This window comes from Pteropus medius, unplaced genomic scaffold, assembly GCF_902729225.1.
Source record: "Pteropus medius unplaced genomic scaffold, Ma_sr-lr_union100, whole genome shotgun sequence".
Lineage (NCBI taxonomy): Eukaryota > Metazoa > Chordata > Mammalia > Chiroptera > Pteropodidae > Pteropus > Pteropus medius.
The window spans coordinates 2,542,080-2,556,706 of NW_024349803.1; the positions used below are offsets into that span (position 1 = coordinate 2,542,080).

The 14,627-nt window shown below is 36.3% G+C and overlaps 1 protein-coding gene across 5 annotated transcripts in view; it reads left to right on the top strand.

The window, feature by feature from the left end:
• The first annotated feature begins 247 nt into the window (after positions 1-247).
• Positions 248-14,627, top strand: part of TBC1D5 (TBC1 domain family member 5) — a 466,695-nt gene continuing 452,315 nt past the window's right edge. For 3 of the 5 annotated variants that reach the window (XM_039837039.1, XM_039837045.1, XM_039837044.1), the window contains exon 1: positions 256-387. The gene's annotated coding sequence lies outside the window, so the exon portion shown is untranslated. Of the gene's footprint in view, positions 388-4,338; positions 4,463-14,627 lie in introns of all 5 variants that reach the window. The other 2 variants (XM_039837041.1, XM_039837042.1) reach the window with 2 other exon arrangements.

Sequence of the window (14,627 nt, forward strand, 5' to 3'; positions counted from 1 at the left end):
GCTCGGCAGAGAGCTGACGGGGTGCCTGACTCCCCACCTCGCACCTCGCGGGGCCCCACAGACTTGGCCCGGAGAGCGAGCGCGTCGCGCGCCCGCGCAGGCTCCAGGCCCGGGCGGGCGCCTGCGCACGAGCGTCCCGGACCCGCGAGCCGCGGGGTTATTAGAGGTGGAGCGCGGGGAGGGCGCGCGGCTGGCGGCTGCCGTTACGGCGCGAGCGTGGTCACGTGGTCGTTGGTCACCGCCGTCGCCACCCTTCCCGCCCTGTTCTCTTTCTGGTCGGGCCGGCGGGTTCCACGAGCGCCCGGCAGAGACTGAGGGAGAGAGAGAAAGAGGAGGGGAGGAGGAGGAATCAGGGAGTAGGAGCTGGGGAGCCCTTCTGCGCCACAGGTAAAACAAAATAATGATGATGATGATGATGATGATCATTAAAAAGCTGAGTCTTCTGATCACCTCCGCCTTCCTTCAGTGCAGCCCCCACATGCAGTGGCTCCCGCCCCGGCCTCCCCCCTCAGCCTCAGGATGAGTCCCACCTCTGCTCCCGTCGCTGCTGCAGCTGCCGCCGCCTCACGGGAAGGCCTGAGGGTGCGGGTGCTGGTGCTACTGCCGCCGACGGGTAGTCGCACCGCCCCCCGTTGTGCGCTTCCCGGATCGGCTTGGGGGTTGGGTGGCGAGAGGGGAGGCTCCCCCGGCTCCGGGGCGGGCAGGGCGAGGAGGCTGCATACCCCAGCCTGCCTGCTTTCCCTCACTTGGCAGGTTGGGGTCCAAGCTGCATGGCTAGCTGCAGCAAGAGGGCAGAGTCTCGTGGCTGGACTAGGGCTCAACTTCCGACTTGGTAAATTTCCCTGTTAATTTCAGCTTTAGGCAGCCAGCTTCCTTCGCAGGCCGGAAGCGAAATCGGCCCGGAATCCCAAATCTTTTAAAATGCATCGTTTAGAAGCGATAGAAGCTTTTTCACCTTTGAGAAAAGGAACGTGACCTTGTGTTAGTTCGACTTAAGTTTATTCATCTGTGAGAACATGCAAGTGGATACCTTTCAGAATATGAGAAAAACTTTGCTGAGGGTGAAAGTTGATTCCTACCCCCTCCCTTTTCTGGAAAAGTGAACACAAAGCTCTAGAACAATTTTTCGGTTCTGCAAGAGACGGGTTTTTTCGATACTAGCTATTACACAGTTTTAGTTCAGGAATATATGACATGCTTAAAGTTTACATTCTTTAGATTTTTTTCTGAACAATGACTTTCTGGAAAGTTTCATTTGTCAACTTTGGACTAAATCCCGAAATTTTAGCATGCAGGTTGCACACCTTTCGGCCGGATTGCGCTGAAATTTCCAGACGCAGCCGTTATTTTGTACTCTATGTACAACAAAATATAGTCCCAATAAAACTATATATTACTAGTGTGATGTTGCACAAAATAGTGACTCAAAGCAGGAAGCATTAAATGTAGGAATTGTTGAAAATAAACCTTTGAAGCTTTTGATATCAGTGGTAAAAAAGTTCAATTATATGTTGGATATTTCTCTTAATGAACTTTTCTGATTCTACATCTTGATAATTTTTATACCATATCTCTAAATCGAAATGTAAAATTGAGCATTTTTAATTTTTACAACTATCTACAGTAGAGTCATCTAGAGCAGTGCTTCTTAAACCTTAATGTGCATAGGAATCCCTTGAGGCTCTTGTTTAAAAATGGAAATCCTGATTCAGTAGATCTGTAATGCAGCTTGATATTCTGCATTTCTTATGTGCTTCCAGGTACTGTTGGACAAGGGACCATCCTTGAGTAGCAAGGATATAGATGACTTGTGTGCAAAGAAATAAAATGATGTATTAATGAACAAATGCCTTGAGAGAAGGGGCAGATCGCGGAATGAACTGAGAAGCATTATGTAGAGTGAGCAGGCCGAGTCCGAGAAAGAGAAAGAGATTGCAGAACTGGGGAGCTCTCTTAACCAGAAAGAGTGCAGGTACCAGGTGTCCATGCTATGTGGTGCCTATGTCAACTGGCCTGCGAATTTTCCGTGAAGCTTGCTGTGCTTCTAGCTGAAGTATTTGTTCAGCTATGCATAGCTGGGTTTTATCAACATATAGGCTATGAATCATATTTTCTCTGCACCGCTGGGTGAAAGTTTCTTTAATTGGGGCAAGTATTGAGTATGTGCTCTTTATCTCACTCACTCAAATACAGCCTCAGTTGAGTTGTGCATTCCTGAGCCTTCAAAGCAAACTTGTAAACAATTAAGGCTCTACCTGTTGAGAGTATCCTAACTGGATCCACATTTATTCTAATGTAATTTTAAAGAAGTATATTGAAAAATTTTAAAATGTCACATAACCTTATACTTTATATACATTAAAATGGTTATACTTTAAAAAAATCTTTATGAAAGTATAACATCAACCATTTTTACTTCTTTTTATAGTCATTAGCCATTACTTTACCATTGTTTCTTCATGTTATTAAATAATACATATGAGTACTTCTGAAGTAGTTACTAAGTGCCAGACACTGTTCCAAGCACTTTTCCACTTTTAACTTATTTAATCACAACAACCTTTAAGGCAACTGAAACAGAGAGAAGGTAAAAGTCACATGCTCAGGTTTACACAGCTAACACTGAGCTGGGATTCTGGCTGACTGACTCTAGAGTCCATGCTTTTATCAGTCTTCTTTGTGCTGCCATTTTAGAAGATAATGATGCTCTTAAATCCCCTTTCTTAGTATTGTTGAGAATTATGAGCTTTACTTTTATTTTAAGATTCACATTTGTCATCCTTTTATTCCTCTGATTTTATCTCACTTTAAGAACTGCCTCAATGCTCGCAATCTTTTCTGAATAAGTTACTGAAATTTGCAAAGCTTCATTTTGTTTGCACTTGTTTGCTGAACCAGTGTCTTTCTATATCACAGTTAAATATAAAAATAATGTCTGCTTCCTTTTGACCTTGCAAGTTTTCAGTTCTTTATTTTCTGCCTATGCCTGTCTTCTACCTCCTCATGCATACTTGGTAGATTTATTCTGTATTTGTTACCCTAACATTTAGGATTTTGGGGGAGATTGACTGGGTTACTGTCTTTATTTGGCCAGTAAGGACAATAAAAAAACTAAGCATTGGTCATCATTATCATATTTTAACACTGAAAAAGTAAGGACAACCTCAGAATAAAAGATAATATTTAAGTTGAATAATTTGTTTTATAAAAATATTAATATATCATCTGTCCCCCACCCCCTTTTTGTCTCAGACCTCTGAAAGCTTTCTCCCGTATTAGCTTCAGTCCGAGAAATGGTGCTTGTACACCTAGTCTAAGACAGTTTATTAGAATGGTGGTAATATATAGTGTGTGTACTAGAACTTGAGAAAATGAGAGGTTGTGGCTGGGGTTGGTTGTGAGAGGAGAAAAAGGTGGGGGAAGGAAAATATTGGGACTAGGGGAGGACCTGTGAAGTTGATTCTAGCAGCATTAATTCTCTGTTAACTGGGATGGTAGTGAGTTTGGGAAGGAAGTCAGTATAACAACAAATCCCTGATATAAATGTTTTCTCATAGTTCATTCTTTATTATAATGTCTATTCTAATGCCATGCTGGCCAGGTAACTTCACCTCACAGTGCGTTTCTTCCATTTTTAAAATGGGGATCATAGTAACTACCTTACAATCTTGTTTTGAGTATTAAATGAGAATGTGTGTATACATATGTATATACATACATTTACACACATGTATAACATATATCGACATATACAGGTACATATCCACACATACGTATATGTATAATATATATTTTATATATATATATATATATATATATATATATATATATATACACACACATATATATAAACAAAATGATTAGGTAGTGTCTGGCACATAGTTAATGCTATCCTGTAAGTGTTGGATATTCTACTATGGATAATCTGCAGTGTGGTTGGTCATATCTACATAATCTGATTAAGACTGATTGATTATATTTGAATGAACTTAGTGGAAATTGTACATTTATTTGGTATAAGGCTGTATGGGCTAAGAAAATTTTTTGCATGAAAATACAAAATTAGGCTCTCATCTCTTTGGAGAATTAAATATCAATATGGTTTGGCAGTTCACATCTTTCAAAGCAAGGAAATAACCTATGGAAATAATAAAAGATGTCTTTGGCGGTGGTGTGAAAGGATCAGTTTAAATTTTTTTCCGGCGTTGTGTTGTGAAACGTAGAATAAGATAACCTTTTTTTCTGAAGGCTTCTCTGACTATATAACTTATACCTTCCTCAGTTGACACCTTTGCTCCTTGAATAATCCATCTTTTTTTTTTTTTTTGCATTCTCTAGACCTGGTCTACAGCCCCTTGTCTGAAACCCATGGTGGCATATGCATCTCAGAAGTAAAAAGTTTTTGGAATTTAGAAAATTGTATGGTGGATATGCTGTATATCACGAAGCCTCCTGTGGATAGGTACAGTCACCCTGTGATCATACACATTAATTTTTCCACCAAAATTATTCATATTCACACTAAAATGAATAAAAGGCTATAAAAACCCTCATATCAGTTAGGCCATGTTTTGTTGACAACTTAGAAAATTTTTAGTTTTTAGAGTTTTTTGGATTTTTTGGGATTGACAGTAAGAAATAGGGGTCTGTGTGTGTGTGTGTGTGTGTGTGTGTGTGTGTATGTGTAAATAATAGTTATATTCATCATAGTGCTTGTCTTTTTGACTAGACAGAAATGGAGTATAGGATTTCTATATTAGCATTTTGTGTCGTTAGCACCTAGTATAGGGCCTGGCATGCAGTAGGTGCTCATTAATGTTTGGATGAAAAACATCTAAAGATAATATCTTTTAGTCATTGTTCTGTGCTGCATGTGGTATTTAGTAAAATATTTAGTAATTGAAAATATTTAGTAATTCCAGATTTATTTTCTTAATTCAGTTGCCTAGAGAAGGTGGTTATTGGATTACTTTTTTGAAACAAAATAGATTTAAGAGATTTGAAATATGCATTATAGACAATTGCAAATTTTCATAATTTGTTTTATAGGCCATGGAGTCTACATTTAGAAGAAGAATTTTAAAAATTCATTGGACTTAGTTTTATATGATAATTTATGACAGACTAGTTGTGATATATCTGTCTAAAGAAAATGCTGCTGTGGGTGCATATCTTAGGTTGAATAATTATAGTATGGTAGTTTAGCCTGCCACAAGAATAATTTTTTCTTCTGTTAAAGTAATGCCTATTGTGGAAATTTTGTAAAAATAAATAATCAAAAATAATTACCCATATTGTTGCAGATTTCTTAAAGTTTCCTTCAGGGTTATCTTGCCTTGAGAGGCTGAACAAAAAGATTCATATTGCAAGTACTAGTTTTGAAAGCTGAAATGTTGGTTAGCAGGAATGTTTTATCTCTTAATGTTACTAAACATTTTGTCCTTAAATAAGATTAAAAGGTTCAACCAAAGTAATTGGGTCTCCACTTTCATATAGTGGATCTTCAGAATAATTAGATCAGTGAGAAGTTAGCCCCCACTTCTGGTATAACTGCCTTGGGGGAGATGTGCCTTCTTTCTGATGGAGTTGGGGTGATAACAGTGTAAGAATACTGAGCCCAAGTTACAGCCCCTGGCTGCAGAGGCATTCATTCTGTTTGCGAATAATTACTGAGGATTGGAATTAACCCCTTTCATTTCCCAGAACGGGTACCTTTGGAGTTGTCTCAGTAGCTACTTTGCAGGAATCCAAGAAGAGTTACTACCATTACATCTCTCGCTATCCTGGGATGAATTAGTGGATTGATTGTTCTGGATCTTTGGTGGGGCTTGGTGGGGTGGGGATGGGGAGGAGATGGAGTTGATAGGAGATGGGCAAGTGGTACCATTATTTCCATCTTTGTCTACTTCATTCATTAAACTAGGCTTCTTCTAGGCTTCTTGTGGAAAGAGTACTCATTTTGATAGGTAGATGTGTATGGTACAGGGAGGCTTACGGTAAATCGCCTCCCTTCTCCAACCTTCATTTCTTTTAACTAATTTAGGGGTATTTAACTAATTTTAATTTCTTTATCCTGTGTTGTGTGTGTGTATTGTAGATATACACAGATAAATATGTGTAGGTGTAGATATACCCTTTTTTTAAAGCTAAAAGTGGATTCATGCTATTTCGATGCTTGTTTTTGTTTTTCATTTGACATTTTTATATTACTGTGTCGTTATTCTTCCATATAATTTTTAATGTGTCCATGCTATCTCATTGCATGAATGTGCTATAAGTAGTCCTCCATCCTTAGACACCTAGATTACTTTCAATCATTATGACAAGTAGTAGTACACTGAACATTATTGTAGCCGATATCCCTTTGTGCCTGTGCATTGTTATTTAAGAAAAATTGTTGTGAGTAGAATTATTAGGTCAAGATATGTGATTGTAATTGATACACATGGCCAGATTGCTGACCAGAATGGTCGTACTACTTTATCCTTTACTACAAAGCTGTTTGAGAGGCCTGTATTTGCCATTAATGGGTATTCCATCTTTTCTTTATTTTTACAGTTTTATTAGGGTATAATTGACTTTATACCTCCTCTTCTCCTGCCTTCTTACATTTTCTTTTGTAGTTAAATTTTGTTCTTCCTTTATATATCTTGTAGGCTTTTCTCTTATTTTTATATAGCTATTAATTTACATTTTTTCAACCATTTTCATAGTTTCAATGTTAAATTTTGGGTTTACAGTTATTCTAGAACATGTTTAGTTGTATAATGTGAAGTAGAGGATTCAAAAAAATTTTAAGCTTTTCTTTAGCCAGTTTTCTTAATATTACCTAATTAATGATCTATTCTTTCTCTGTGGGTAGTAGAAGCTTTATCATTTGGTCTTCTATTCAGTCCCACTGTATTTTATTTTTTGTTGTTGTGAATGTGAACGGAATCTCTCTCTCGCTCGCTTGCTCGCTCTCGCTCTGTGTTTGCATGTGTGTGTATTTTTCTACTTGACCCTCGTCGGTAAATAGAAGAGATAACTGATTTTTTTGTGTATTTATTTTGTAACTAGTCACTTTCCGAATCTATTTATTAAACAAGTTTTGAGTTGATTCTTTTAACATTTTCCAGGTAGATAAGCATACCATCTGAAGCCAGCCATTTTTAGATTTTTTTTTTCATGGTTAATTTTCACTTATGGAAGCTGTGCGGGAATGGTTTTCTTAATTTCATTTACTTGAAATATGGTGTATCGATATGGTATCACTGTGAATTGATGTACTCAGCTCTCAGAAAGATTTAAAAATATCTGGAAAACCATTCCACCAAATGACTTCTGTTATGATTTGAATATGTCCCCCCATAATTCATAAGTTGAAATGCTGCCACCCTCCCCCTATGATGGTATTATGAAATGAGACTTTTGGTAGGTAACTAGGATTAGATGAGCTCATGTATGAGATTACTGCTCTTCTAAGAGTCATGAGAGAGCTTGCTTTTTCTCTGGCATGTGAGGATATAATGAGAAGTTGGCAGTCTTCAACCTGGAAGAGGGCCTTCAACCAGGACTTGACCATGCTGGCACCCTGATCTCAGGCTAAAGCCCCTAGAACTGTGAAAAATAAATTTCTATTGTTTATAAGTCACTCAGTCTATGGAAGTTTGTTATAGCAACTGGAACTAAGACAATCTCTAAGGATTGTCTTAGCTCAGAAGTTTTGTGATTTTACCTTATGTCAAAAGACTCCTAGTAATATACAGAGCAAGGTACTTTAAGTCGAAGTGCCTGCAGCTTCCTTTGTAACTTCAGTTGTCTAGCTCTATCGCCCAAGCAATTATTCTGAGATTTTGCATTTTTTTCTTCTTAGATCTTGAAGATTTTTTCTATGTGGTTTGGCAGAAAGCAAAAGAGAAGACTGATAGACTGTAGAGATCAGACTGTGCGATCTTGTGTTTTGCTTGTTTGTGATATCAAATATCATGATGTTCTTTTTCTGGCATGTTGTGTTATTTTCTTTTTCTTATGGCGAGTTTTCTTTTCAAGCTATGGTCCTGCTATGGTCAACTTAAAGGTCATCAAGCCAAATTATGTTGAGTATAATGGAAGCCATTGGGAAGTGATAAATAAATCAGAGGGCAGTAAAGGTAGGACAGAATAGCAGAGATAGGGGTTGGGAAGTGCCTGGTATGTCAGGTCTTCTTTTTCTGTTCCCCTTTCTACCTTCTGATTATTTTTCAGGACTTCTTTGACTCTGCCCTTTTAATGATTTTTTTTTTTTTGGCTTCATATTTATTCTCCAGGTATTCCACATTTTCTTTGTTTCAGAGAATAGCTCTCCTCCCTGCTTCTACTTTGATCAAGAGTATCAATGTTTTCCCCTAGTCTTGGAAGGGGTCCTGATCAGTCTTCTAATTTCCTTTTTTCTTGTCACTAAAACTACCTGCAGAATACCCTGGCCAATGCCCATCATGCATCCTACTTTGCAAAGCCTGCGGCAAAACATTGATTAAACTTGGGATTCCTCATAACATAAAACTGCTTTGGAAGTGTTAATAAAATGAGAGAGTGCTTTATAAAGACAAATTGTCAGAGAATTGTAGAGTAGTAACTGAGTGGTTGAGGACTACAGAGGGGAGAGTGAGAGATTAGTGTTACAAAGACAGAAAAAGCTTCTGCAGAGTCTGTTATCTTGGTTCTCCAACCCTGATTTCTTCCTAAGCTTTAGACCTGTGTATTTGATTACCTTCTAGATAACTCCACTTTTGGAGGGCTGGCAGAAAACTCAAATTCACTATGTCTGCAACTGAATTTACCGTCTTCTCTTACAAAAGCTATTTCCCCTCCCAAATTTATTATCTCAGAGGATGGCACCACCATCTCTCCAGTGGTTCAAGCTAGAAACCCAGCTAGACACGTTTTATTCCCATTTTCTAAATTTTCACTTAAAGTCGGCAAGCTCTGTGGATTGTACCTCTTGAATCCATTGTTTCTTTAGCCTCACTACTTCTACTCTAGTATATTATATCTTGATCTACCAGATTTACCATCTCTTGCCTATGTTTCTGTAAGGTGTCCCAGTTTTCTGACTGGTGTCCCTGTAGGCAGAGGATCTTTTTATGCTCTCACCTGATTCTCTTACTCATAGCTTAGAACCCCCTTCACTTCTCCGTCACCTATTTCCAGCCTTGCATCTGCTTCATCTGACTCCCCTACACTCTGTTTTCATTATAAAAGTATTGAAATCTTTTGAGTTTTTGAAGCTGTGATTTTGCTTGTCTCAAGCCTGAAATGTTCTATTTCTTGATCTACTAGCTCTTGTGAGGTCTCAGCTTAAAAGCTTCCTTACACCACTAAGCCTGTGTTGTGTCCTTCCTATCTGGCCACATACCCCGTACTACTCCATAACATTTATTATGAATTATAATTGCCTTTTTACCCAGTAATCTGTGTCCCACTTTGACTGCTCTGTGAGTGCCAAGGCCATGCACGTCATCTTAGTCATACTCCTGGTGCTGTGCCTGTTAAAAGTAGGTGTCCCATACCAGGTATCGAAAATATAGCAGCATATCTGAGGCTGTTCCAGTTATTAACTTCCATGTGATAAACCACTCCAAAACTTGGTACAACCATAATATTTATTTAATCATCATTTTATGATTTGTATAGCATTGGTAGAGGTAGTTTATCTCTGTTTCACTTGGTGTCAGCTCATTGGAAATTTATTTTCACTTCTAAGATGGCTCTCTCACAAGGCTGGCAGTTGATGCTGGCTGCTGCCTGGGAGGTTGACTAGGGCTGTTGATCAGAGCACCTACATGAGGACTCCTCATGTGGCCTGGGCATAACTGGTGGGTTCTAAGAGAGAGTGTCTCAAGAACAAGCATTCTAAGAGGCAAGAGGTAGGAGCTAACAGTCCTCTTAAAGGCTATGTTTACAACTGACGAACATTACTTCTGCTATTTTCTGTTGGTTAAACAGACAGAATCAGCCCAGATTCAATGAGAGGAGACTTAAACTCCCATCTCCTGGTGGAGAAAGTGACAAAGAATTTGTGACTATGTTTAATCCACTACACAGACCTAAAAAACAAACAAAAAATAAAACTACAAAAATTTTTGGCTGAGTTAATTCCTGTCTCTATTTTCAACCTAAGAATCATATTCATAAATCATTAATTTAAAAAAATCAAAGTACAACATATAGTGAAATTTTAAAAAGTAATTTCTATTCCCACCCTTCTTAAATGATAACTATTTTCTGTAATTCATACAGTCTCTTAATTTTTAAATTTAACTATGCATGTAACTTCTAATTTTAATCAGTTTTCTGTTCTGTTTTTAAATTTTATCTTTCGTAAACCCTCACACACTAATGTTATTACTATAAGTATATTTTTAGGAATGGGATTATCCTATCAGAGCTATGTATAATTTAGATTTCGATGCTTATTGCCTAACCGCCTAACAGATGATATTAATTTATACCCCAACATTTAGTGCAGAATATAAATTAGATCTGCCCAAACCTTGCTACCAGAAGGTATTGTAAATCATTGTTTTTGGTTAACATATTGGCAAAATTTGAGAAATTGCTTTTATTATTTCTTTAATACGTATTTAAGCTCTCTGTACAAGTTTGGGGGAAGTTTTTTCTTACTGATTTTCAAGAGCTCTTTGTATATTGTAGATTTTAACTCAGCCTATTATATATAGCCAATATTCTCAGTTTAAAAAAATTTTACTTACACATTTTAAAAGTTATTATGGAGAATTATTAAAGTTTTGTGTAGTTCCATATATTAGTCTTTTTTAACAATTTTTTTTCTTTGCAGAAACAATATTGAACTTAATTCTCCTTTGTCTTTTTTTTTTTTTTTTTACACTCTGGCCAATCTTTCAGTAGTTTCAGAATATATATTTTTGTACACATATATTTCTGGTAACAAAAAATCAGTAGGCCAATGAATTCCATAGCAATCATACAGATATCTTTTTGGAGAATTAATTTCAGAATCTTGTCCATCTCTTAATAGTCTTATAATGGAATTGATCTGTTCTGGGCTTTGTCAAAATTATATTCTAGACAGTACTAGTGAATCATGCTGAATAAAAATAAATTGTTCCTTGCTGTCATTGTTACACTTTCTCACAAAATGAAACATTTAGTGATTGAAATATAAAAATATAAAACCTTTTAAAATTGAAAACAATAATATAGTCAGCGAGGTAATATGGACAAAGTAATTCCCTGAATAGAATTAGAAATGCTGAAAAAAAAAATTATTTTAACTTACGAACTAACATGACAGTAAGAAATTATTGGGCTGAAATCTGTATGAAAGCAGGAATTTAGAGAAGTAAGCAGAATATTAAAACTGCTTTTCCTCTGTGAACATTTGCCACAGTTTAGGGAACTTGCCCTTTGGCTTTGAAAGCCTTGCTGGGCATAGGGTATAGAAGTGAAAGCCCAAATAGGCCAAAGGAGGGGAATCTAATAGGAAAGTTCTTCCCTGTGAAAGTGGGACTCCAACCAGCAAAGCCCACAGAGTCTGGCTAAACCCCAAGTAAAACACTTCTGTGTTCTTGCTCCCAGGAGGCTGCAAGAATAGTTGCCTTGAACCTGAGAAAATAGAAGTCCTTCCCTCTTCTTAATTTGTAGCTCATAGTCAGTGTCACCTGGGTGGTCCCAAAGCCTTCAAATTGTGAATTTAAAATGCTTCTAGGTACCTGGCAGTAGCAGACGAAAGTTCTCTCAGGTAGAATGCATGTTTATCTTAGATACTAGCAAATTCCCGCAACTAATTTTCCAAAATATTAGTTTACAGTAAAATATAACCAAGTATGCAAGGTAACAAGTCACCATGAGTCAGAAACAGCAGAAACAATAGATAGAAATAGACCCCCAAGACTTCAGAGTTTGGAATTATCAGACAAAGATTATAAAACAACTGTTAATTTTGTTTACAAAAAGATGGAAAATAGCTGCAGAGAATAGGAAACTGAGCAGATTTTAGAGACCTGAATTAAACTTCTAGAACTAAAAACTACAGTAATTATAATGAAAAACTCAGTGGATATGGTTAATGGTAGATTAAATACGGCTGAAGAGAATTAATGAACTGTACATAGGAAAGAAGAAATTAGAATGTAGTATAGAAAGACAAGGAAATGGATAAAAATAACGAGATTAAGATATATAGAATATAGAATGAGAAGGTCTGACAGTATTTCATTAGTTTTCTAATTGTAAAAGGGAGAAATAATAGGAAAGGAGGCAATATTTGAAGAGATAATAGCTGAGAACTTTTCAGAGCTGATGAAAAACACCAGTCCATGAATATAAGAAATTCAGGGAATTACAGGCAGAATAGCTAAAAAGAAATATACATCTAGTCCCACACAGTAACAAAAAGAGCACTAGTACGAAGAGAATATCTTAAAAGTTGGCAGAAGACGAAAGACAGATTACTGGTAAAGTAGCTGTGGCAGTTTTACTGATAGCTGACAGGTCAGGAGCAGAAATGGAAGCCGAAAAACAGTGGATTGATAATCTCAGTGTGCTGGGAAAAAATTGCCAGTATCGAGTTCCCTATGCAATGAAAATACATTTCACAAATAAGAGTGAAATAACATTTTCAGACAGAATTGTAAAATATTATTCTGATTGTAAAGAAAAGTTATAGTTAGATACACTATCTGATTGGTTCTAGTATTTAGAATGAAGGATTCTAATATAACTAAGCAATTCTGAGCTCTAGTTTTTCTTAGAAAATTACCGTTTATACTTAGTAAACAGAGATACTGTTTGGCAATACTTTTACCGATATATTACTCCAACTTTTGATTTTACTCTATTCAGAATCTTCATTGTTGTAGGAAATCTTTTGTGGTGATTAATACCTACTTTTAAGTCTTACTATATCAGTGCTGTAATTTTTAATATTTGTGTTTGAAATATTAAAAGTCAAGCCAAGAAGAATTTGGAGAAAATTGTGTCTTGATATTTGCAAAAGTAACTCCTGGAAATGACTTTATTTTCATTCCCCAGTCCCAAATACAACTTTCTGGAAAAAAAAAAAAAAAAATAATAGTGGAGATTAAAAAAAAAAAAAAAACCTATGAGCAAGGTAAGGTTAGCATAAACGGGAGTTTAGAATGGTGTAAGAGCAAACAGACCTTAAAGTTGGTTAGATGGACCTGGACTAGAATCTGGCTCCATCACTTAGTAATTCAGTCTTGGTCATGTGACTTACCTTTCTGATACTTAGCTTTCTCATCACTACTCAATAAAGTAAGGATAAGACTACCTTGGAGGTGTATCGTGGGGAATAATGTTTGTAGAAGCAGTGAGTACAGTCTGTGGCTCTTCGTGGGTTTCCAGCTAATTATTATTACTGAGTAACACAGAAAAATGAATTGAATCTGGCAAGGAATTTGAAAGTGTTTACAGTACAAATAATGTAAAGGAGTTGATCATTCTTTTAAATTTGAAGAGTTATGGACACTGATAATGATAAATTTGAAGTAAAGAAATTGTCAGAATGTGGCTTTACCTGTTGATTTGGTGGTTAATTTTTCATCAGATCAGCTGTGTGTGCTGCTGACAGGTTAGGCACCTTCACAGTCTTCATGGGAGATAAGAAGGCAAGATGAAATCAGTGACTGTCTTTTGAAAGTTAAAAAGATTGCCTACCATGACACATATACACAGTGTATGTATATATATATATATATATATATATATATAACATATATATATATATATATATATATATATATATATATATATATATATTATTCGGTCTCTCCTGAGATTAAAATTCATAATGACAGTTAATTTAGGGTAAAACTGAATATTTTAAGAATTCAGTCCAAAGTATGGTTATAAAGTATGTATTTAAAACTTTGTACTTCAGTTTTCAGAAGATAAAAGTCTTTGTTGGCCTCCAATAATGTAGAGTAAGAGCTATCAGCTATATTGCTATTTGAATTGAGTATACTAATTTTTATAAAATATTTAGGTCTAGATTTTCCTTTCTCTGCTTTTTTGTTGTTTATAGTCAAGACATGAACTAGAATCTTATGATGTGGAATTACTTGTACACCTTGCAAATTATTTTCTAGTTTGTTATTCTTTAACATCTAGACATTTTCTCTCCAGTAGTGATAACTATGTGGAATATATTAGCTGATTGCATTTTTAAACCACACTTCTTATTATCATAGCAAAATTAAAAAATTATATAATGAAGACAATTCAGTAGTTTTTATATTTGGAATTTGACATCAATTTTAGAATATTGATTATAGTAATATGTTGTATTTGTAGCTTTGGAGTTCATTCAGGTTACAGAGACAACTACTAAAAACAAATCAGTCATTTCTCATCTTTGAAGAAGTTCTGGGATCTCCAATCAAATACTTTGAAAATGATTTGGGTAAAAATATCTAAATACACACATGCACAAATGCTTCCTGTTAAACATCTTAAGTGTTTTAATTTTCTTGATTTACTTTAAACACTCACGTGATGCAGAAATTGAGCAGTAGCAAATTTTTGTGCAGTTAGATCATGTGCTATTGCTGTCCATGCAGTTCTGCTTTTGATCTTGGAGGTAAAACCCCTGTAATCACAAACTT